At 37.3% G+C, this 24609-nt stretch overlaps 1 long non-coding RNA gene across 1 annotated transcript; it reads right to left on the bottom strand.

Annotated features, from left to right (window-relative positions):
• Nucleotides 1-14992: 14992 nt before the first annotated feature.
• Nucleotides 14993-17951, bottom strand: LOC121137543. The gene is made up of 3 exons (XR_005874822.1): nucleotides 17889-17951; nucleotides 16618-16659; nucleotides 14993-15165 (listed from the first exon to the last, which is right to left on the bottom strand). It is a non-coding gene; the product is annotated as an uncharacterized LOC121137543 (long non-coding RNA).
• Nucleotides 17952-24609: the final 6658 nt, after the last annotated feature.

Here is a 24609-nt window from a genome sequence, read left to right as displayed (position 1 = left end):
GGCACAGCAACAGTTCAGTTCTGGATTCCTACTATTCCAGAAAACATCTTAAGTGGTGTAATTTTACTTAGCTTAATTAAAGCCTCTTGGCCTTGATAATCTTTCAATTATCCAATGGATATAATTAGTGATGGATAGAATGTTCTCAAAATGCATACATTGAAGTCCTAGTCCTCAAAGTAGTTATATTTTCAGATAGACCACTAAGGAGTCAGAAGGTCCATATAAGGTCTTAAGATGCTCACACATCCCTCCTTTTCTTCATGCCATTTGAAAACAGCCCAAAGAGCCCATTCCCCATGGAGGGATACTCTCTTAGCCTAGATACACAGGGGAGGACCTAAGTCCTGCCCCAAATGATATGGCAGACTTTGATGACCCCCATGGAAGACCTCACTGTCCCTGGGGAGTGGTTGAGGGATGGGATGAGGAGGGTGGTAGGGGGCATGGGAGGATGAAGGGAGAGGGAATTGGGATTGATATGTGAAATAAGATTGTTTCTAAATTTAAAAAAACAGCCTAAAGTCAGATTGTGAGATGAAGATCTCTGTTGACTATGTAAGTACTCTGTGGTATTTTGCTACAGATGTCTATATTAGGACATAGGATGATTATATTTTCCATGGTTCTAGCTCCAAAGCATTTTCCCTCAGCCATCTTAGGTACTGTCAAAACATCTATTAGCCATTGGCTTGAGGATGAGGAATAACTATGTTTATTCAATGCATATTGTGCATAGCCTTTATGTCAGCCTCCAGATGGTCACACCACAGACTTTATTCACCAAACCCTTCTAACCCGGACTGTCTATCAGACATGAATGGACTTACGACACATAAACTAAAACTATGGATTGAAATCTAAATTACTGGGTTTATACATGAGGGATATAACAAAATCACAGACATACAAAACTGAGATCAAACTTAAACATCTTTATTCAATTGCTAAGGAGACTGAATATTGAAAAGATAAATAGCTTATCCAAATTCAGTCAAGGTAGACATGGACAAAAGACTAACATTCTTGTCAATCTGTTATGCTCAACTCTTCTGATGCTTTAAATTACAGTTTTTATTGAAGAAAATGTTGTCAACTAAAGAGCCAAGATACCTGTAAAATTATATATATATATATATATATATATATATATATATATATATCCTGTTTTGTCTTGTGAGGTTTTGGAAACATTGGTATCATAATGTCTGCTTTTTTTTGCCTCATGCTGAGATTGTACCATGACCAATAAAGTCATAACAGCAACCATCGCTTTTTGTTCTTTTAATTTAGATAGTCATCCCCTAAACCAAAAAATCTTCCACATCAAATGAAGTAAAAATTAGTGAGACATGCTTGCTAAGAATCTGAGAGTGGAGAGATAAACAAGACAATGCATGCTTTAAATAAAAAATAGGCAATTGAAAACTTGACAGAAGTACAAGTGTGTCAGGGGTAACTATGCCAGGATCATCTCAAAACTGTTATAATCAGAAACCAACATCTTGCAATCAAATAGAAGAGAAGAGATAATTTGTTTTGGAAGAATCAAGGGAAGTTCCATGCAAGAGATCTCAAATGGTATGTAGTAATAATACAGAAATAAACAGTCAAACACAGAAAATAAAAGGACTGCTGTTCACAAGAGTGTGCAGAGAGCTGGGCAAAGACAAGTCTTCTACAGTGAGCACTGAGGAAGACAATAGATAATTGATGGGGTCATTGCTAAGTGAAGAACCAGGAAAGTACGTCACAGCCAGAGAGATCGCACAGGTCTTATTTGCATAGTAAAGATTTTACTTCAATTTAATAGACAAGAGAACAAAATTATGATCCTTACGAGATAAACAGTGGGGTTTCTGTCAATTACAAAATTAGTGTTGTAGCAAATGCATGATAATGCGTTTCCACGTATTCCCCTTCTTTTTCTTCACTTGAGCATTCAGAACATGCCTGACCCATGTTCTCAGTGGCTATCAATGACATCTTATCCCCAGAGTTATCTTTACACTGTGATTTGTTCTAATCTTTTTAAAACGTGCTGATGTTTTACTTATTGGCTTTCCAAGATCCTGGCTGAGGTTCCAGTTTTCACTTAAGAACTCCTTGGCTTCCTGTCTCCCTCCATCACATGCCAAAAATCCATCCAGTGCTCTGAGGCACTTTTCACTTTTTCCATTTCTTACAATCTTCATATTACATTGGCCTCATGAACACCTGAAAATAAGACTTAAGTGAGTTCTGTTTCAGATGCTGCAAGCACCTCATGCTTTTTTGATTACTGAGTACCCTCCAAGGTGCAGGTTGCATTCATGCTGTTAAAAATACACTTAGGTAGCGTCCCTAGTTATGGTTCAGTCTGACTGTGATGATGATGAAAATCATCCAGAAGGGTTTTTTTGTAATGCTAAATTGATTACTAGAAAGGCTGGGCCTTGGGGGATGGCTCTTTGGATTAGAGCAGTACTTGCTGCAAAAGCTTGAAGACCTGAGTTAATAAAAGCTAGGCATGTGCTTATAACCCTAGATAGGAGGACACAGCCAGCTAGATTCTGGGAGTTTTATGGACTGCTTGCCTTGTATAACAAGCAAGCTGATTCAAGTACATTGAAAGACCCTGACTCAAAAACAGACACACAGCAATAACCTTCTGAACTGTGTAATCATATCTGGATATTCACCCACACAGGTACACACACACACACACACACACACACACACACACACACACACACATACACCACAGGGTCTGGTTAGGTAGTTGAGCTTTGGTTAATCAAATGTATTGTTTGTAAAACTGACTTCCATATTGTCTGTCCACACACACAATATTTTCCGTGAATGTTAAGTACATCATTTTGGTAGCTGCTAAAATAGTTTTACTTCATAAAGAGTTAAGATTTTAGTAAAATGTTTATGTCTTTGTTTTGTTGAGGAAAGCATCCTGGTTCTATGGGTAAACCAGATTTGGAACATATCTGATACTCTTCCTTCATCTCTTATATGCACGCCCCCTTTACCTCTTTCTCTCCACCCCTGTGTACTATCTTCCCTTTATTTTCTGTGCATTTATACCAAACTCCCTCAGTAATTCTTCGTTCAATAATTATAAAGATTAAGCCGGCATTCATTTGAGAGTGAACTCATTTTTGTGGGGCTTTTTGTTGTTTTTAGTTTGTTTTGGATTTTTGTTTGTTGGGGAGGGATTGTTTTTTGGAAAGGAAACACCTATGACTCAGGAAAGACATATTTTACATATAAAAGTAGAGATAATTACAAATCTAACATGAGAAATCCAAAGCTCTCAATCCACACTGCACTGAGAAAGTTTAAAACAATTTAAATTGCTTTGGAAAGGACTATAAGTCTTTGTTCTGACTTGGAAATAATCTTGGCTTCTGGCGAGGAAATCAATTACATCATATCAATTAACTCAAGGACAGAAAAGTCTGGCCAAGGCCCGGCTGACCCATTATTTAGAAGAAATCAGCTTTGGCTAGAGGAATCTTTTATGTAAGTGAGCTAGCCCCAGTAACCACTGCAGAATCCTACACTTTGATTAAATCATCTTACCCAAATTCATGTTTCAGCAAATGCTACTTATTCATGAGATATGCTAGCTTTCTACATCAAGAAATGTGTCTCTGTTCAGTTTATAAAGTCATTGTAGTTTGTCAGTTTATAAAATGCTGTAGTAGGGCTAGTTTGGGGCTCAGTGACAGAATGTCAACCTGTGCACAACTTTAGCTTTGCTCCCTGGGACAATAAAATAAAATGTCTAGGATATGAAACTTTGTATCTTTTTTTACAGTTATTTTCAATATCTTGACAAATACTGCCTTACTTCCTGAGAATTGCAGCAATGACATTTAAGAGTGCTGTCGTATCTTTAGTTGTTTTTATTTAAAGTCGCCTGACTTTTTGATGTAACCTCTGCTGTTAATAGTTGCATGATTAGCTGTATTCAAACATGGTAAAGGAGCTTGCTGCTTATAGAATCAATCCGAGGTTAGTGGTTTATGAAAAATGAACTAGAAAAGTCTTACCCTACTTCCTACTTCTAACATTTAAGAAAGCTCTCTGGCATCTCTTTATGTGAAATGTACAACAGTAATTATAACAATATTATAAAAAAGTGAAACTATAGATGTGCTAGAAAGCTAAGATGGTGCAAAAATATCAGCTTAGTATATGCTCAAAAATATTGTTCGTGTTTCTTTCCCAGGAGTAATTTTAGAGTGTTGATGCAGTCATGCTTTACATTTAGTATATAATTCCACAAAGAGTGGTCAATTTTTGTGTCAATAATTACATAAGTGAAAGCTAATTAATGACAGAAGATGGAGCCAATTTGTTCCTTCCTAAATACCAACACATCCTTGTCAGCCAAGATTTAAATAGAAAAAAATTTAACACATGTGTTTTCCTTAACCAACTAATCCAGAATTTATGGAGGTGTTATTCTGAAATTTTTACTTCACGTAAAACCAAGTGACTGGTTGTTTACTCATTAAGCAAAAGAAGCCATCATTGGGTTATATTTCTAACGTGTACTTCAATGACATCAATTAGTTCATTTCCTCCAAATAACATTTGATATTATATTTCTAATCTATTTAGTGGACTCACCAATAACAAAAGTTCAATGTTAAATCTAAAGCTAAACATCACAATAACTTACTCAAATTGCTAGATATAAATGAGGTGAAAGGGACAGATGTTGGGAAAAGGGAGTCAAATGAATATATCAAGAGAAAAGTAAATTGATTTAAAAACATCATAAAACTAGAGATCAGAGTTGATTTAAGCTCAAGGCAGATGAATATGAAAAAAATCTGTGACTCCAACCCAGGCTGATTCAGACTCTTTTGGACAACCTAGCATAGTGCCAAATGGCCAGCTTCAAAAACATAAACACACAAGCAGACTGGAAAAGTTGTATTCATGTATTTATAAATGTGTGTATTTGTGTGTGCACCTGTATACAAACACACACACACACATACATACATACATACATATGTAACGACAATGAAAGAAAAAAACAGAGACAAAAAGTTTTAAAGAGAGCCAGTAACAATGTGTATGAGGATTTGAAGGGAGGAAAGCAAAAGCAGAAATTGTGTAATTATAATCTCAAAATTTCTTTTTAAATACATGTTTTAAAATCCCGCGCAAGAGAATTACATACATGGAAACATGCAGCACTTTCGTAATTATCCACGTAAAATAACCTTCAGTGAGTACTAATACATATAGAATAAACAGTGGATAAAGGCTGCCCAATCCCACTAGAGGATCCTTAAAATTCCTGTATCCGCCCCCCATCTTTCCGACTGCCCCTTTTACAGCACTTGTCTCCTGCTGCCATCCTCTATGGAGCTCCTTCTCCGCACTTCTCTAGGGTGGGATTCCTTCCCACTCCCCTGGCTTCTGTGCTTACTTCAGTTTACATTACTCAGATCTAAAGATTCAGCGCTAAGACACACAAACCCACAGTAAGAGAAAGTATGCGGTGCTCGTGCTTTGGAGTCTGAGTTACCTCACTCACTATACTATTTTCCAGTTCCATCCATTTACCTGAAATTTTAATTTCATTTTTCTTTACAGCTAAATAGTATTCCATAGCATATGTGTAGCACACTTTCATTACCCATTCATCTGTTGAAGGACATGTCGGCTGTTTTCTTTTAACTATTGTGGATAGGATGATTGTTACTATTGCTGAGCAAGGATGTATGGAGAACTGAGTCCTTTGGATACACACCAAGGAGTGATATAGCAGGGTCATAAAGTAGATGCATTTATAACTTTTTGAGAATTCTTTTCACTAATTTCCATAGTGACTGCACCAATTTTCAATCCCACTAACTGTTGATGAGAGTTCCTCTTTCCCAAAAACCTTGCCAGCATTTGTTTTTAGTTATTTTCTGAATCTTAGCCATTCTGACTGGAGAAGGAGTACATCTCAAAGTAGTCTTAATTTGCATTTTCCTAATTTTTAAGGATGTTGAATACTCTTTTTTGGTTTGTTTGTTTTTTTGTGGTTTTTCGAGACAGGGTTTCTCTGTATTGTTTTGGAGCCTGTTTGTCCTGGAACTGTCTCGGTAGACCAGGTTGGTCGCAAACTCAGAGTTCTGCCTCCCGAGTGCTGAGATAAAAGGCATGTGCCACCAATACCCAGCCGTGCACCACCAATGCCCAACAAATACTTTTAAAGATATTTATTAGCAATTTTTATTTCTTTTCTCTCTTTTTTTTGAGAGTTCAGATCTGTAGCCCATTTTTAATTTTTAAAAATGTCCTTGATTTCTGTATTTTGAAATTTTTGTAATAAATTTTATGTATTTTTATGCAATAAATTTCCATCCTTCCAATCCCTCCCAAATTACCCCTCTCAAGTTGATAGTTTTTTCGTTACATTTGATATGTATATAAGTCATTGTTTGTGTATGTATGTTTTCAAGGCTGGCCATTTGGTATTATGTTAGTTTGTCCAAAATAGAGTTTGAATAATCCTAAATTGCACTCATGGAGTTCTTCATATTCATTTGCCTCTAGCATTAATCAACTGCCATCTTTAGTTTTATTTAATTGTTTTCATTCAATTTACTTTTCTCTTGATCTCTGTATTTGACTCCTTTTCCTCAACACCTGTTCTTTTCACTTTGATTGTAACTAGCGTTTGAGTGTGTATATATGCATAAAACCTGCTGATTCCATTTTGTTGTTTGTTTGCATATGGTTTTGAGGATGACTGCTCTGTGTTGGACAACCAATAAAGGGGCTCATGTCTGGGAGAGGCTAACTCTTCTTCCAGGAGTCAACAGCTGCCTGTAGTTCTTTGACTATGGATGGAACCACTTGGAATTACCCACCTTTTATGTTAACATGTCCATTGATACTGTGATCATTCCAGTCCTGTTCATGCAGACATTTTTTAGGACAGACTGCTTCACTGTAGACTTCCTGGTATGCTGCCTCTCAAAATCTTTCTGACCCTCCTCTTCCACAATGGTCCCTAAGTTGTAGATGCGAAAGATGTGATAAAGATGTGTCTTCTACCAAGACTGGACACCCCAGATCCATCGATCTCTGCATTGTGTTCAGCTGTGGTTTTTTGTGCTACCTTCCACTTGCTGTAATGACAAGCTTCTTTATGAATATTGGTAGCTATTTATGCCTTGGGTATAAGGATAAGATTTGGAATTTAGTAAGAATTAGACACTTCTAGCAAAGTGGTGGTAGTAAATCCTTTTCTAAGGTCCATGACCTCACCGGCTCAGGAAAGCTGACCAGGATTCCAGTACCAGGCATGATTTTTCTCCTGTTAACTCCAATTAGACAGCTGTTGGTTGCCACCAACATGTGTGAGCCACTTCTTGCACCTGTATGCACATCTTGCCCTGCTGGTAACTGTTGTGGTTCATAGGTGCTGCAACTAAGTAGGAGAGCTTAATTGTTTCCCTCCCTTGCCTGCCTCATGACCCATTTTTAAATTGGGTCGTTTGTTCTCTGAATTCTTTGATATTTTTTTGAGTTCTTTGTACATTCTGTATGTAATTCTTATATCTGATGTATGTCTAGGAAAGATTCTTTCCCACTATTTAATCTTCTCTTCACTGAATTGATTATTTCCTTTGCTGTACAGAAGCTTTTTAGTTTGAGATCACATTAGTCAACCATATATGGGTTTTAGATATGGATCAGGGGAGTGCCAGCCTACAATTCCACTGCCAGAGGTCTGGGAAACAGAACCTTCAACCAATGACTAATGGAAACAGAGGCAGACACCCATAGCTAAACACTGAGCTGAACTCAAGGAACCCAGTGACAGAGAGGGAGGACTGATGAGCATAGGGGTCAAGACTGGGCTTGTTAAAACCACAGAAACAGCTGACCTGAACAAAGGGAAGCTCTTGAACCCCAGACTGATTGCTGAGAATCCAGCATGGGACTGAGCCAGACCCCCTGAATGTGGGTGTCAGTGAGGAGGCCTAGGCAATCTATGGGGCCTTGGGTAGTAGATCAGCATTTATCCCTGGCATTCAAATGGACTTTGGGTGCCCATCCCAAAATGAGAGATGCTATCTCAGCCTGGACTCTTGGGGGAGGGCCTATGCCCTTCCCTGGATGAAATGACAGACTATGGATACCCCCCCCGTGGAGGGCCTCACCCTCACTGGGGAAAGGAGTGGGGATTGGGGGAGGGGGACCAGGGGTTGGTGGGAGCTTGTGGAAGGAGGGGAGGAAGAGGGAGAGGGAGCTGGGATTGACATGTAAAGCAACTTATTTCTATTTAAAAATTTTTAAAAGGACAAAAAAACCTACAAATTATTAGTGTTTTCTCATTGTTTGAGTATATTATAAAGCAAAACTAAACGTTTCATCTCCCTTATCAGTCTTTGGTCTGGAGCTTTAAAATACTCTTATTTATATATTTACTCTAAAAATTACTACATGGTTGTTTAGAAAATCAGATACATGATCTATGGAACAATTTAAGACATCTTCCAAGCATTTTTGCTCTTATAAAATTGTATACTATTTTCTCAAAAATACTAAGTGCATTTTGTTAAAAAACGATGCCAAATTTTCAATGTCTTTAATTCATGCTTATTGAACTAAAATTTAATGTCTTTCTGAAAATAATAAACATTCTTTAATAGAAAAAGAAGGAATTTGAAAAGAATTAGATTTTAAACAGTCATGTTAATGGAGTTTATGGGTACATCTTATAATGTTAATAGAGACAAAATCTCACAGCTAAGTACTTGATCTTCTCTATCTTAAATATTTCCACCCTTATCTGTAATGTTCCCTGAGTTTTAAGTGTGGGAGCGTTTTACAAATGCACCCTTTTGGACTGGGCTCCACACTATGCATTTTGATTGGTTGTAGTTTTCTGTAATAGTCTAAGTCTATTGCAAAGAGACATTTCCTTGATGTCTGCTGAAGACTACAGTTATCTGTGTATAAGGACAAATTTTCATAGATTGTTGTTAGGGATTAATCTGGTTTAGTAAATCAGTGCTTGTAGAGTCTCCTCCAATAACTATGATTTTACTAGCACTGAGTAGTTTGCCAGATTCTTGTTCATTGCATCTTAAGCATAATTAGAGAGCTGCTGTTGGTTACCACAGGACACCTATGAGATTGTGGAACTGGATGGGGTGGGGGAAGTCCATGATATCCTCAACCATGAATAAAGAACCAGAGGCAATTGAGGAAATCTGAGAGTGATAGAAGTTGTACTCCACAGGGAATGGCATAAAATTGGTTGTCCAGTGCAATATCATCAGTCCTGAAAACATACATACATGTAGCATTATATTGATTCAACATGTTATAATAAGGTGAATATGTATATACACTATATAAATTCATGCAATAGCAATTAGTATAAAAAGAGGCCCTGGATTTGAAGGTGAGCGGGTGGAGGTATATGGGAGGGGAAGAACGGAAATGGAGAAATTTTGTAATTAAATTCAATTTCAAAAATGAACAAAAATGAAAAGTAGCAGCTATAATTGCTTTTACTGTTAATTTAGTAAGAAGTGTGCCACATTGTTTCTGAAAAGAAAGAAGAAATTTGGTGTGATCTTTCCAAAGAAAGTCTTCCCCCGCTGTGCTGAATATCCAGTTTTCACGATATCATAAATTAATGTTATTTGTACAAATAATATAATGTCTAGTAACTTTACAAACCTAGAAAATTCTAGCTTAAATAAAAAGTCTGCAAGGTTAAGAGTACTGGATGGCCACTTCCGCCCACACTCAGAGCAGAGGGCAGAGGAGAGAGAGCAGAAGCCAGAGAGCATTGGATTTGCTTGCACCCACTGAAAGGAAACCCTGGTCACCTACCCACCAGGAGAGGAAAAGACCCTTTCTACACCCACTGGAAGAAGTTATGGGGAAGAGGCAATATAAGAACACACTCAGCAACAGAAAAACAAATATGACACCACCAGAGTCTAGAGATTCTACACCAGTAAGACCTAAACACACCAATGCAGATGAAGCAGAAGGGAATGACCTTAAAAACACCTTCATGAAAATGATAGAAGCCCTCAAAGAGGGTGTAAGAAAATCCCTTAAAGAAATTGAAGAAAAAAACAAACCAAAAAATCCAACAAATGCAAGAAAAAGAGGAAAACACAAAGCAAAAATTACAAGAAACAATTCAAAAAGTGCAAGGGTTGAAAGCTGACATGGAGACAATAAATAAAACACAGTCTGAAGGAATGCTAGAAATAGAAAAACTGGGGAAATGGTCAGGTACTACAGAAGCAAGCATAACCAACATAATACAAGAGATGGAAGAGAGAATCTCAGGTGTTGAAGACACACTAGAATAAATAGATTCATCAATCAAAGAAAATCTTAAGTCCAAGAAATCGCTAACATAAAATATCCAGGAAATATGGGACACCATGAAAAGACCAAACCCAAGAATAACAGGTATAGAAGAAGGTGAAGAAACACAACTCAAAAGGCCAGAAAACATATTCAAAAAATAATAGAAGAAAACTTTACCAACCTAAAGAAAGACATGCCAATGAAGGTCCAAGAAGCTTACAGAACACCAAATAGAGTGAAGCACAAATATAAGTTCCCTCACCACGTAATAATCAAGACCCCAAGAATACAGAATAAAGAAAGAATACTTAGACCAGATAAGGAAAAAGGTCAAATAAAATATAAAGGCAAACCTATCAGAATTACACCTGATTTCTCCATGGAAACTATGAAAGCCAGAAGGTCCCAGATAAATAATCTCTCAACACTAAGAGACCACAGATGCCAACTCAGACTACTATACCCAGCAAAGCTTTCAATCAATATAGATTGAGAAAACAAGATATTCCATGACAAAACCAGATTTAAACAATAAATATCCACTAACCCAGCCCTACAGAAAGTTCTGGAAGGAAAACTCCAACCCAAGGAAGGTAACTACAACCAGAAAAACATAAGCAATAGATAATCCCACTTTACCAACAGCCAAAAGAGACAAGGGGTGGAAATCCACATGCAGTTCCACCAAGAACAACAATTCCAAAACAAACGAGAACAAGCAATCAAAGGTCATTAATATCCCTCAATATTATTGGTCTTAACTCGCTCATAAAAAGGCACAGGCTAACAGATGGATTCGAAGATAGAACATCTATGCCCCAAACACAAAGTCATCCACATTCGTAAAAGAAACATTACTCTCTATTGAGAATTCTCTATTTAGTGCAGTCCCCCATTTTTAATTGGATCCTTTGGTGTTTTGGAGACTTGCTTATTGAGTTCTTTGTAAATTATGGAGATCAGCCCTCTGTCAGATATGGGATTATTAAAAATAGTTTCCAATCTGTGGGGTGTCTTTTTGTCTTGCTGACTATTTCTTTTGCGTTACAGAAGCTACTCAGTTTCAGGAGGTCCCATTTACTAATTGTTGATCTCAGTGTTTGTGCTACTGGTGTTATGTTCAGAATGCAGTCTCCTGTACCAATTTGTTCAAGGGTACCTCCCCTTTCTCTTCTAGCAGGTTCAGTGTGGCTGGATTTATGTTGAAGTCTTTGATCCATTTAGACTTAAGTTTTGTGCATTGCAATAGACAAGTATCTATCTGCTGTTTTCTACATGCCAATATCCAGTTATGCAAGCACCATTTGTTGAAGATGCTATCTTTTTTCCATTGTATAATTTTAGCTTCTTTGTCGAAAACCAGGTGTTCATAGGTTTGTGAATTAATCTCAGGGCTTTCAATTTGATTCCATTTGTCTACCTGTCAATTTTTGTGCCAATACCAAGCTGTTTTCAGGACTATAGCTCTATAATAGAGCTTAAAGTCAAGGATGGTGATGCCTCCTGACATTGCTTTGTTGAGCAGGGTTGTCTTGGCTATACTGGGTTTTATGTTTTTCCATACAAAGTTGAGAATTGTTCTTTCAAGGTCTGTGAAGTATTGTGCTGTGATTTTGATGGGGATTGCATTGAATCTGTAGATTGCTTTTGGCAGGATTGCCATTTTTACTACATTGATCCTACCTATCCAAGAGCATGGGAGATCTTTCCATTTCCTGGTGTCTTCTTTAATTTTTTTCTTTAAAGACTCAAAGTTCTTTCGATACAGGTCTTTCACTTGTTTGGTTAGCTATGTTGTGTGTGGCAATTGTAAAGGGTGATGTTTCTCTGATTTCTTTTATCATCTGTATATAGTAGGGCTACTGAATATTTTGAGTTGCTCTTGAATCCTGCCACTTTGCTGAAGGTGTTAATCAGCTGTAAGAGTTCCCTGATAGAGTTCTTTGGGTCACTTATGTAAACTATCATATCATCTGCAAGTAGTGAAAGTTTTACCTCTTCCTTTCCAATTTGTATCTCCTTGATCTCCTTTTGTTGTCTTATTGCTCTAGCTAGAACTTTGAGTACAATATTGAAGAGGTATGGGGAGAGGGGACAGCCTTGTTTCGTTCCTGATCTTAGAGGAATTGCCTTGAGTTTCTCTCCATTCAGTTTGATGTTGGCTGTTGGTTTGCAGTATATAGCTTTTATGATGTTTAGATATGTTCCTGTTTTTGTTTGTTTGTTTTTGTAACATTTTTATTTAAATTAGCAACAAGCTTGCTTCCCAGATCCTTCTCCCTCCCCTCCTCCCCCAACCTTCCCACCCTCCTTCCCTAGCCCCCCCACCCAATCCCCACATCATTCCCCAGGGAGAGTGAGACCCTCCATGGGGATATCCAGAGTCTATCATTTCATTCAGCGCAAGGCCTAGGCCCTTCCCCAAGAGTCCAGGCTGAGAGAGCAACCCACATTGTGGGATGGGCACCCAAAGTTTATTTGTATGTCAGGGATAAATATTGATTACTGCCCAAGGCTGCATAGATTGGCCAGGCCTCCGTACTGACAACCACATTTAAGGGGTCTGGATCAGTCCCATGTTGACCTCCCAGCCATCAGTCTGGGGTCCAAGAGCTCACCCTTATTCAGGTCAGCAGTTTCTGTGGACTACTTTAAATGCCCATCCCTGATAATGAGTTGGATGACTAGAACCTTCATCTAGTGACTGACAAAGCAGAGCAGACACCCACAGCTAAACATTGAACTGAAATCCTGGAACCCAGTGACAGAGAGGGAGGAGAGCAAAGGGGTCAAGACCGGGGAGGAGAATTTGTATTGAATAAATAGTGACAACCCATAAGTGTAAGAAATTTGATAATTTGTTTTAGAATATGTTGGCATGAAATCATTTAAATACAGCTCCTATATCTAGACAGGCAAACTATGTTTTTCTAGCCTTGCAGCATGAAAATGTTGCTAAGATAAAAATGGGTATAAGTAAACCATTTAGTTATTTTCTTATGAAATATTAGTCTATGTACCACAATAAAATTAAGCACCAAATAATTATGGAGCTATCTGTAGATAAGTAATTTCTACTTTTTCTGCAAATTGCAAATAATGGCTGTTTAGATGGTTCAATGAGTAAAGCAACATGCTAACAACCCTGACGACCTCAGTTCAGTCTCCTAAATCTTCTTTAATTTTGTCTCTTACCTCCATATATATACACACAAAACACATAAATATGCATGGGCTCACATACAAACACACACACAGAGGGGAGGAGGGAGAGGGATAGAGAGAGATTGTCTTTTACTACCTAGAAAGAATTTTCTCTGTAGTTTCTATACAACTTTAGGTGTTAATAAAATATCTTCTCGTGCCAGGCATTGGTGGTGCACACCTTTAATCCCAGCACAAGGGAGGCAGATGCAGGCAGATCTCTGTGAGTTCAAGACCAGCCTGTTCTACAAGAGCTAGTTCCAAGACAGCCTCCAAAGCCACAGAGAAATCCTGTCTCGAAAACACAAAAATAAATAAATAAACAAAAAGTATCTTCTCCTGGGCAGTCTATGGGGCCTCTGGTAGTACAGGAATGGGCTTTGGGAGCCCATTCCACATAGAGAGATACTCTTTCAGCCTAGACACATGGGGGAGGGCCTAGGCCCTGCTCCAAATGATATGACAGACTGTGAAGATCCACCATGGAAGGCCTCACCCTCCCTGGGGAGTAAAAAGGGGATGGGATAAGAGGGTGGGTGGGGCAAAGGGGAGGATGGGAGGGAGAGGGAACTGGGATTGACATGTAAATCAAGATTATTTCTAATTTAAATTTTTAAAAGAGAAAAAAAGAAAGCATCTTCTAAATTAAGAACACAATTCATAAGTAGTTATGGATATAATACACATACATCCAACAAATACTTTATGTTTCATCTATAATTTTAAAATGAGTTTCATCTAAAATTTTAGCAATTATGGCCATATTTCAAAACCAATGATGTGTATTAGAAATACGATTTTAAAAAACTGATTAAAGTTCTTTTATACATTCCAAGAATAAAGATGCTACTTTATTTCTAAAGTTTATGGGTTTTGACAGAAAATACGTCAATCTAATTGTTTTTATATCACAGATTATTTTCGTTTTGATGTTGGATAAGTACACAAAATATATTTGACACAGAAAGTTTAAAATTTTCTGTGAAGCTCCACACCTTTGTTCCAGACGCCTATTCTAAATTATAGTTCACAGAGTTGGACAGAATTTGATTTGATTCATTTTGGTGTGTGGTGTTTTTACTTATTTGCTAGACTATTATAATACATTTATTAAATTAAATACTAAGTTAGAAGAGATAAAATAATTGTTTGACATTGTCTTCATGTAAAATATTACTTTGAATAAAACTTTTTTCTAACTATATTTTCTGAAAAACAAAAAGCATGTATAAGTTCACCAGCACAGTACAAACATGTGCATGTACTTGTATAAGCAGAGTTTAAACATTTTATGAATTTGTCATTGGAGGAACACTTTAAATTATATAAACTATCCTACTTCTGTGTTAAATTGCATCAATTCCATCGTCATTGTTATTGGCTCTAGGATTTCCTGCTATTCCTTTATGTTCACAAGAAAAGCCCTAAAGGTATATTCTGAAAAATCAAAAATAATGTAAGTGTTTTCTAATGGAGACTTAGGAAACTTTAGAGCAGAAAAGCTATATTAAACAGCATGCTAGTTGAACTCCACACACTTGCAAGTCAAAAATCACATTTCTGCCAACTTTTCTCTTCCTAAGGATTTTCTCATGTGTTGTCCTGATTTAAAAAAAAAAGAAAGAGAGACAAAGAAAATATAACTAAGTATATATTTTTCTAGATTTAGGTTTTTTTTCTTTTTGGTTTGAATCATTTTGAGTTTTTTCCATACTTTTAAAATTAAATGAAAATAACAATTTAGGGTCTTGACATTCAATTTGTGGTTTCAATGCTGACATTAGGGAACGAGCTGATCTTATTTATCCCAAGACTACTATTATGATGTAATTTCCTTTCTACAAAACAAAGAAATTACCAACTCAAGATTTATTGATTTATGGAGAATGAAGTCATATTCATGTTTCAAGAGGTGAAATAACCACCAAGTAAAACAAACAAGTTTTCTTCAGTTTGTTGCAGTTTGACATCTGTGTCTAAAGATTCAAAAATCAATATGTTCCTATTTTCTGCCATAAAATGTATTTGAGACATTTTTGAATTTCTCCCAGAAAAAAAAGAGAAAGGTTGCATGCTCTGAGTATTTGTTGATGAGAACAAACATTGTGTAGATCTCCCTTAATTAATCATTTGACAATCTCTACATGTACTAAGAAGAGTAACATGCCACTTTCCAATCAAAGAATTAAAACTTACTGCAGAATGTGTGTACACCATCATTAGCGTTACTACTCTTTGAAAATGATACGGTTTTTTCCTGCTGCCATTAATGGGTTAACTGGGTGCAAATATGTGTTTATTTTAAATGCTTTTGATCCTCATTATTCAGATACTCTATATTTTGTTCAACTCCAAAACCAACCACAAGGGCACTTGGTGTTCATTTGCAGGCATGCAGGTAGTAGAAAATTAAACCCCTCCATTCTGTCAATGGGGTCTGCAAAATATTATTTGTTTTCTTGTTTAACTCTTAATGTAAGCAGCTCTCTTTTGGGGGTTATTTGCTGTTGATTTTTTCTCTTGTCTTCCTGTTTTGTCTTGTGATTATGTTTTTGTACGTTTGATTTTTACATTTGGGCAGGGCTCTAAATGACTTTACTGTCTAAATTACAACCCAGGAATAGTAACAAAGTATTATCTGTTGTTCCTAAGTGGAGAAAAATACTATGCTACACCATGCAGAGGTAGGTACATTTATCAGAGCATCTCCATTCAAACAGGAATTTTAACACTGTTGATCATGGGTTCACTATTCGTGAATCAACAGCATATTTTGCATGAAGCACACAAACACTAACAAGATTATTCATTGGTCGACCAGTTTTACAACTAAATCTTATGAAACTCTAGCCCAACGTTTGTCTGATAATGACAATGACTCGGTGTCAATATATATGGTAGTTTAATAAAAGCTATTCCTGGAAGTTGACCATATAACTATAAGAGTTGATCTTTGTTGTTGGCTTGAATAGGTTTAGAATTACCTAGAACATATACCTCTGTGATTGTCTAAAGATAAATCTAGAGAAGATTAGTGGAGAAGGGAAGACTTACCTTGAATTTAGGAAACACCATTCCACGTGCTGGCACCCTAGACTAAATAAAAGGGAAAGGAGAAAAAGCAAGCTGAGTAGCAGGAACCATCTCTCTCTGATTCCTAACTACTGATATCATGTGTGACCTGCTACCTCATCCTTGTGCTGCCATAACTTCCCTGCTTTGAGTGGGGACCAGGGGTCGGGCTGTACCCTAACGTCAGGAGTCAAAGTTGACTCTCCACTAAGTTGCTTTTCTCAGGTGTTTTCTCACAGCAACCAGAGAAGCAACTAATCCAGAAACTTCTTATTGACTAGGGTTGTTGCTCTGAGTGCCTCATCATGTGCTTTGTAGGACTTGTAGCGGTGATATGGAAGAGTTTTAAGATGGAGGTCAAGAAACCCTGGCATAATATAAGCAGAGTTCAAGGGGCCCTTCTGATAGAAGTGTGGAAGATAATATTCTGAAAGAAATGCAGGCAATGAAGTCCCATCACAAGGTTTTTATTGCATCCTTGGCTCATGGAATGTCTGAAGCAGCAAAACTAAAAGCATAGAGTTAAAACAAACCAAGAGAGAGGCTATGTTTTTGGCAGGTTGTAGAACTAAAAAGGCAGGGTGGCCTAAGCTTGTTGGAGGCCAGATGATAGAGGCTACAAGTCCCTAGCACTAAACATGGAACTATAGTCTTTTCTTTTCTTTTCTCCCTTTCTTTTTCTGTTTTTGTTTGTTTGTTTGTTTGTTTTTTAAGGCAGGGTTTCTCTGTGGCTTTGGAGGCTATCCTGGAACTCACTCTATAGGCCAGGCTGGCTTCAAATCACAGAGACCCACCTGCCTCTGCCTCCTGAGTGCTGGGATTAAAGGCATACACCACCACTGCTTCTTGTTCTGCTGAGTATCTTTCTTGTTTAGTAAACTATTTCCTTGGTTTTTCCCATCCCTGCTTTGGATAATGGGAATGCTTACACTGGAAGTGTGTGACTTCTTTGTTATTTTACAAGTTAAGAGTTTTTTTTGAATCTTAGAGTGACTTTTGGTTTTTGAATATTGTTGAAACTATGTAGTTTTGTAGGTAAATTAATGTGTTTTTAACTCTGAGATAATCCTAAGACTTTGGGGGTCAGTAATGGCATTCCTTAACTTAAAAGGGGTGGGTTGCCTTAGTGTCAAGTTGACAAGAGGTAGACTTGTGGTGTTTAATCTTCACTGTTGGCTTGATGAGGCTTATAATTACTCAGGAGACATGCCTTTATGAAATGTAACTGTGAGCATGTTTCCAGAGAGGATTACCCAAGGTGGGAAGATCCATCCTGAACATTGGTGGCACCATTCCGTGTCCTGGGCTTCTAGACTGAATAAAAAGGGCAAAGGGAGAAAGAAAGTGAGCACCGGTGTTTACCTTTCCGCCGCCTGACTTTATATACAGGGCTCCTCTAGTACCATCCCTCAACCCTCCCTGATACAATGAATTACATTTTCAATGAAAACCCCAAATAAATCCTTTAATGGTTGTTTCTGTCAGGTGAGAAGAGTAAAATACACACACACACACACACACACACACACACACACACACACGCACGCACGCATGCACACACCTCACCTCTAGTTTATAAGGTGAAGTTTAGGAAAGATTATTTACAACATATTCTTCATTGTGTACTTTCGATCTTTACTATTTCACTAGAGTTCATTGCTAAGAATAAGGTAAAGGTTTTAAAAAAAATAGTCACTTTCTTTAATCTTTTCAAATAAAAGTTCTTGGGAAGTCAGGCAGAGAAGTCTTCTAGGGACTGACTCCCCTCTGCTCTCCCTAACTGAGCCATGAGAACTTAGAGAACTGGACACACACTATCTTTCCCACTCAGAAGTCATGTAGCAGCTCTTGTCTGCAGCCTGAAAGCACATACACCCTCACCAAAGGAACCTGTGTAAACAGACAGTGCAGTCTCTGCACACAGCTTAGCTTTGAAACAAAAATCCTTTTTCTCCACATTCACATTCTCAGATGTCAACTCTCAGCCAGTGCCCCAAAGAAACATTATTTAGTTAAAAGGCAGAGTGTATTTTGATGGAAATTGTAATAGAGTCTATCTAAGTGAAATCCAATGGAAATCCTGAAGTATTTTATAGTTTCTGACCCCCAAAATACAAAGCATATTTTATTCCATAGTCACATGTGTGTTATCATGTTTAAAATATCCATTTTTAAGACTAAAGTGTATGTATGTGGAGAGACTGTCAACAATTCATCACTCAGTGAAAGAATGTTCTGCTTGACGTGTCCCTGTGCTGTGCTGTGGCTTGGCCTGCCAGTGGAGAGCAACCTCTCACTGAGTCAACAGTTACATGGGGAAGTGCAAGCTCACACTGACAAGCAATGAGGCCCACTTCACTTTCCTGTGTATTTCAATACACCTGAGTATTACAGTTATTTCTATGCTAGAAATTCTATAACATAGAAGCTTTGGAGACTCGTAAAATTGAAATGCAAATGCATGCAAATGAAAGTGTTACTATAAAGGGTGAATAATTAGGATCTTATTCCTGCATAAATCCTACTGTACCAGGAATAAAATCTAGATAACCCTTGTTGGCCCACAAAGACCTATAACTTGTCTCCAGGTTACTCGTCAATCGAACTTTCCACCTCACTCCTCTTGTAATTAAACCAGTCGCATTGCCCTGTATGCAACTTGAACAACAACTTCACCTCTGCCTTGGAGAACTCTTTGCACTTCGTTTACAGTTGGAATTCTGACATTGCTAACATACACTTGTTTGGCTCAGCTTATAACTTGTTTGTTTACAATCCTTCCCAAATTAAATCTAACATTCTGAAACCCTAACTTAAAATAACTCTTAATATATTTTTCACAGCCTTGTCTTTCTAAAGCCTGTTGTCCATGTATTAGTTGATGTGTGTTTTGCCTGTCTTCTTTCCTGGAATTCATATTGGGGATTATCTTTAGTTTTCACTGTTCTGTCTTCTTTCCCTAGAGAACTATCTAGAATGTAGAAGAGACCATCAAATATATTTTAGGAAAAACCCAAATTCTTCATAACTTTTATGTACAAAATATGGTCTCTCTGAGGAAATTAAATATAAACTGAATTATTGCATAAATTACTGCTGCAAAATAAAAATATCCCTTTTAACTATTTGTTCTGCCTATATAATATGCAAAATATTATTTTGGTTTCTTTTTCCAGTTTTCCCACATTTTATTCCCTTGAAAATTATAGTATCAGTTAAACTTGTAATGAGATTTTGCAAGAACTCCTGGGATGTATAGGCCAGCACAGTCTTTGTGAAAGTGATAGGAATATTGCTCCCAGGGCTGGAGGGATAGCTCAGCCGTTAAAGGCTAGGCTCACCACCAAAAAATATAGGAATATTGCTCCTTGAGTCAGATGTAGGCTTATGCTTGTTTGGGTGCAGAAGGTTTAAGAGAGAGGATTCCTAACCATCAAACTTTGTGTGACAGAGAAGTAAAGGTAATAGCTAAAACCCCAGCTCTGGCTGCTGTCAAAATAAAAGAGAGACATCCAAAGGTGATTATAAGAAAGATGATTAGAAAAGTGGAACTACTTTCCAGTCGCACTCAGATATAGGGGTGTAGTTGCGATCTCTGACCTGAATTTCAACTCATACTTGAAAGTCTTTCAAGAATGTCCTATGGAACAAGCCATAGTCCTTGATATGCATGCAGTTTGATTTATTGTTCCTTTATGAAGTCATCCCCTCACAGAACAGGAAATGTGAAGTTTCTCTCCTGTTTCCCCTCACTGTGACACATGCACTCATGCACAAATCCCACTCGGCCAGTCTCCCTAACACAAGTTTGACTGTAGTCCTTATCTGGTAATGGATTCCCACCCTCACCAATCTTCCTTCCAAATCGCCTCTCACCAAGGCTCTGCACTCATCCCTTTTGAGATGGGTTGATCTCCCCAAAGCCCTGTAAACCTTCATCAAGGTTCAAAATAAGATCTTCCCTACTAAATCCTCTCATCAACTTTATCTTTAGAGCTGTTTATCTCTAGAAATGGCCTAGGATACCAACAGGAAGGAATAAAATGACCAGATAATTTGTTTTGGTAATGTGTGTGCTTAGTATCTTAAAGAACATTGGGGGAAATCTCTTTTATCTAGATAAAAGGGAATGTTGAAGGGCTTGTAGACACTGAGTGAGGATGGAGATACAAAGCTCTACCAGGAAACCTCTTGCTGCTACTGACACTTTGAACCCAACTGGTACTGTTTTTACTTGTGTTTTCCGTGGTCTTTTTCTTTGTAGAGTGAATAGGAAAATACATTCACAGTGTGAAACCTGTAGCTCACAGAATGAGGTTAAGAAGCATGTCTCCTAGCTCTATATGCATAACTTCTTAATACCATAGTATTACCATTGCCAGAGCCCAGTGTAAATATTAGGAGATGTGATGACATGTGTCTATATTGTTTCCAAAATAAAACTGAAGTGAGTAACCAACCATCATAAAGTATAACTAAATTATAATTTGTAAAGTAGCTGCTTTTAACTAAATAATACTGTTCAATCATTTTTAAAGTACATTTCACAATAGGTATAAAACCATCAATTTGCTCAGAATAGGTATCTCGTTTGTTCAGAAGCCTTGGTAAATTAAGGGAAAATTGAATTTAGCTCAAACATATTTTGTACTCCTCAGCAATAAAAATTTAAACACCAGTGAAAACATGTACTTTGCAAGAAAGTATAACAATCTATGAATAGAATGATAAGCCATTCTCAGCAGTAGTCCCTGAGGCTCCCTAGCCTAGAAAGCAAGAGAGAGCTCATCAGGCTGGCATTCAAGTTCACTGCCTGTGGGATAGTGAGCTATAGTCACTGTCCTGTCCACAAATTATATACCTAACTCTTGTCTACCAATTAAATTGTATGACTTTGGTTGTAAGGATGGCCAAAAAAAAAAAAAAAAAAAAGAATGTGGCTGTCTTCTGGTAATCTCACCACTGGGTAAAACCACCTTAAGAGTAATGCCGGGTTGATGATAAATCAGTGTGTCATTAACTCATATTGGAAGGTAGCACTTTAATGAAAAAAAAAATGAGTCTACTGTCAGTGCGCATTCATAGAGTTGTCTCTTTGTGAGTTCCTATGAACACTCTTCACTTTGTACCTTTCCCAGTAGGTCTTATTCTTCATTTTCATTTATTCAGTTGCAGACTGACTTCTGTGAACAAGACAAAACAGAGCATCAGGACAGCCTGTGTATTTTCATGACACCTCATCCTTTAGAACTATTTTATAGGAAAATCCTATATCACAGAAACAGAGCTTTCTGCACTCAATGATTTCATATTATAGCATTCAAAGCCCATGGAAAACTAAGAATATGGCAAGATGGGCCTTCCAGCTATGGAACTAGATACTGTCTTCCCATGCTTTTTACTCGCCTCCAGCATATTAAAAGATCAATTTAAACAAGACTGCACATTGTATGCTGAGAAAATACCTAGAGCCACACCTCTCACCATACATAAAAATAAACACAAAATAGATCAAAGACCTAAATATTTGGCTTAAAACCATGAAATCACTTCAAGATACCAGTGAGGAAAGATTTGTTCCAGCAGGATCCCCAAAATACAGGCAGCAAACCAAATGCAAACAAATGGCATTCTATCAAATTAAAAGCTCTGACAACAACCAATAGTTAAGAAACAGATTATAGAATTGTAGAAAATATTTATAAACCACACATCCAGCAAGTAATCAATACCCAGATTATATAAAATATCGAAAAACTCCACATAAACTCCACAAAAAATACGATGAAATAGTCCAAAGGTCAGAATAGATATTCCTCAAAAAGAAATACATAAATGACCAACAAGTAAATTTTAAAAGGACATCATTAAGCATCACAGAAATTAACCTCAGTCAGAACCACAATGAGATATTGTCTCACCTGGGTAAAAATGACTATGATCCACAAAACTTAAATGTAAATTGAAATGAGGCATGCACAAAAAGACAATTACCACATAACCTCACTCACTGATGGAAAACGCAATCTCATGGGACAATAAACTGGAATATTAGTCACTAGAGCCTAAGAAGAGCAAAAAATGAAGGGGTAGGAAAACACATGCAGAAGAAATTAGTTCTGGCTTTCTCTTTTACACTCCAAGAACAATTTTCTTTAATAAGCTAGGATATACGTCAAGATAGCAGGAAGAGTTCAAAAGATCTCAACATATAAAAATTATTAATGTTAAAAGAGATGGAAAAACAATTTATCACAGTTATCACTACATACTATATATGTGTGTGAATATATATTCATTATAATACAGTATTTCATGCAAGTATAAAACATTTTATAATGATGAAAAAGAAATATGAAACAAGAAATAACATTTGAATTCATGGTCCTTACTCTATATTCCTTTATTGTGTCATCCAAAGTTCTCTTTGTGAATCTTAGCTCAATGTTTATACTTTAAAGATTAGGAGATATTTCAGTTGGTCAAGTGCTTTCTATGCAAGTATGATGACCTAAGTTAAATCCCCCAAATCCACTTTTAAAAAATCTGAGAGTTGTGATAGGTGTTTGTAATCCCAGCACTAGGGAAGTGGAGACAGGCAGATCCCTGGAGCTAACTGGTCATTCACCTCACAACCTCAGTCTAATTGATTAGCCCTAAGATCTGTACTAAAGCCTATCCCAAAAAACAAGTGGACAGCTCCCAAAGAACTACACTGGATATTAACCTCTTGTAACCACATGCAAATGCACACACAACCTATACACGTATGAACATACATGCACACGCAAAAACATACACACCCTTACATTTCACCGTGTTTCCATAATAATGTTGTCCTTTAGTCACTGGGGTTGGTCAATATGAGAACTGCCTGCCTGCTGACAATTAAGTTATTCTTTCCTGGAATGTTAAGCTTTCCCTACCTTCATGCTTGACATTTATGTCTGTATCAATGTCTTCTTTCTCCGTAGTTTGCTTTCCTACAGAGCTTTTTAATTACTTTAAAGTGAGCACAAGCTAGTCACATATAAGTTGATATATAAACACTTTAATACAAAGGACAGGGATGAGAAGGAATCCTGAACACAAGAGAGAACACTTAGCCTGTATTCTAGAAAGTTCCGACTCAGAACCTGACATAAAAGTTCAGAACTCAATCACATGCCCTGAGTTCTGAGATCACTTCGTGGACTGTGACTGCTCTCTGCTGGACAGAAGACATACCAGCTAGTCTTCAGTGTGTCAGTACTTCTGAAGTACTTCACAAAATGAAATTAAATTTATAAATTTCCAGAAAACAACAAAAAGATGTCTTTCATACATCTTCTGATTTTCAGTTCAAAATTACTACATTACTCACAACATATTACAGAATGGATTATATATGCTTACATACGTTAAACACTTTAATTAAAGGAATTATTTTCACACTGGTCTACGTGTAGTCCTACAGTGTCTGGAGGAACACCCTACAAAACATTCAGATAAGTTGGCTTTTAGTGAGACATTTTCTGGTACCCAAGTTTTGTACATCCCCCTTTCCCACATTTTTATCTTTCTGGAGTTTCTTTTCAAGATGTCTATTTCCCTCCTATCTTTAACAACCAAACCAGAATGACTTCTCTCTTGCCCTACAAGAACCCCAAAGGAAATTCAACCATGTTTTCCTCCTCTCTTAGAAACTCCTCCTAATTCCTGAGCTTTCCTCTTTCCCTCAGTTCCTCACTTTTCTATATCCTTTCTTTTAAAATGCTGCTTCTGATTTTCATACTCCAACAAGGGTCCGCATCTTTAACCTCCATAGTGAGACAGTGAGACAGTGAACTCAGAACAACCTCCTGGGCCTTTCATTGATGACTGTGAGTGTCCAGTCCAATGGGACCATGAAAGGTCCCAGCATTTCCAGAACACCGCATGACATCCCTACATTGTATTCTATATCTCAGCTACACAGGGTCGTTCCTCATTTTC

The sequence above is a fragment of the Mesocricetus auratus genome, unplaced genomic scaffold (genome assembly GCF_017639785.1).
Source record: "Mesocricetus auratus isolate SY011 unplaced genomic scaffold, BCM_Maur_2.0 Super-Scaffold_100691, whole genome shotgun sequence".
NCBI lineage: Eukaryota > Metazoa > Chordata > Mammalia > Rodentia > Cricetidae > Mesocricetus > Mesocricetus auratus.
This window is presented reverse-complemented; position numbering and strand designations above follow the sequence as displayed.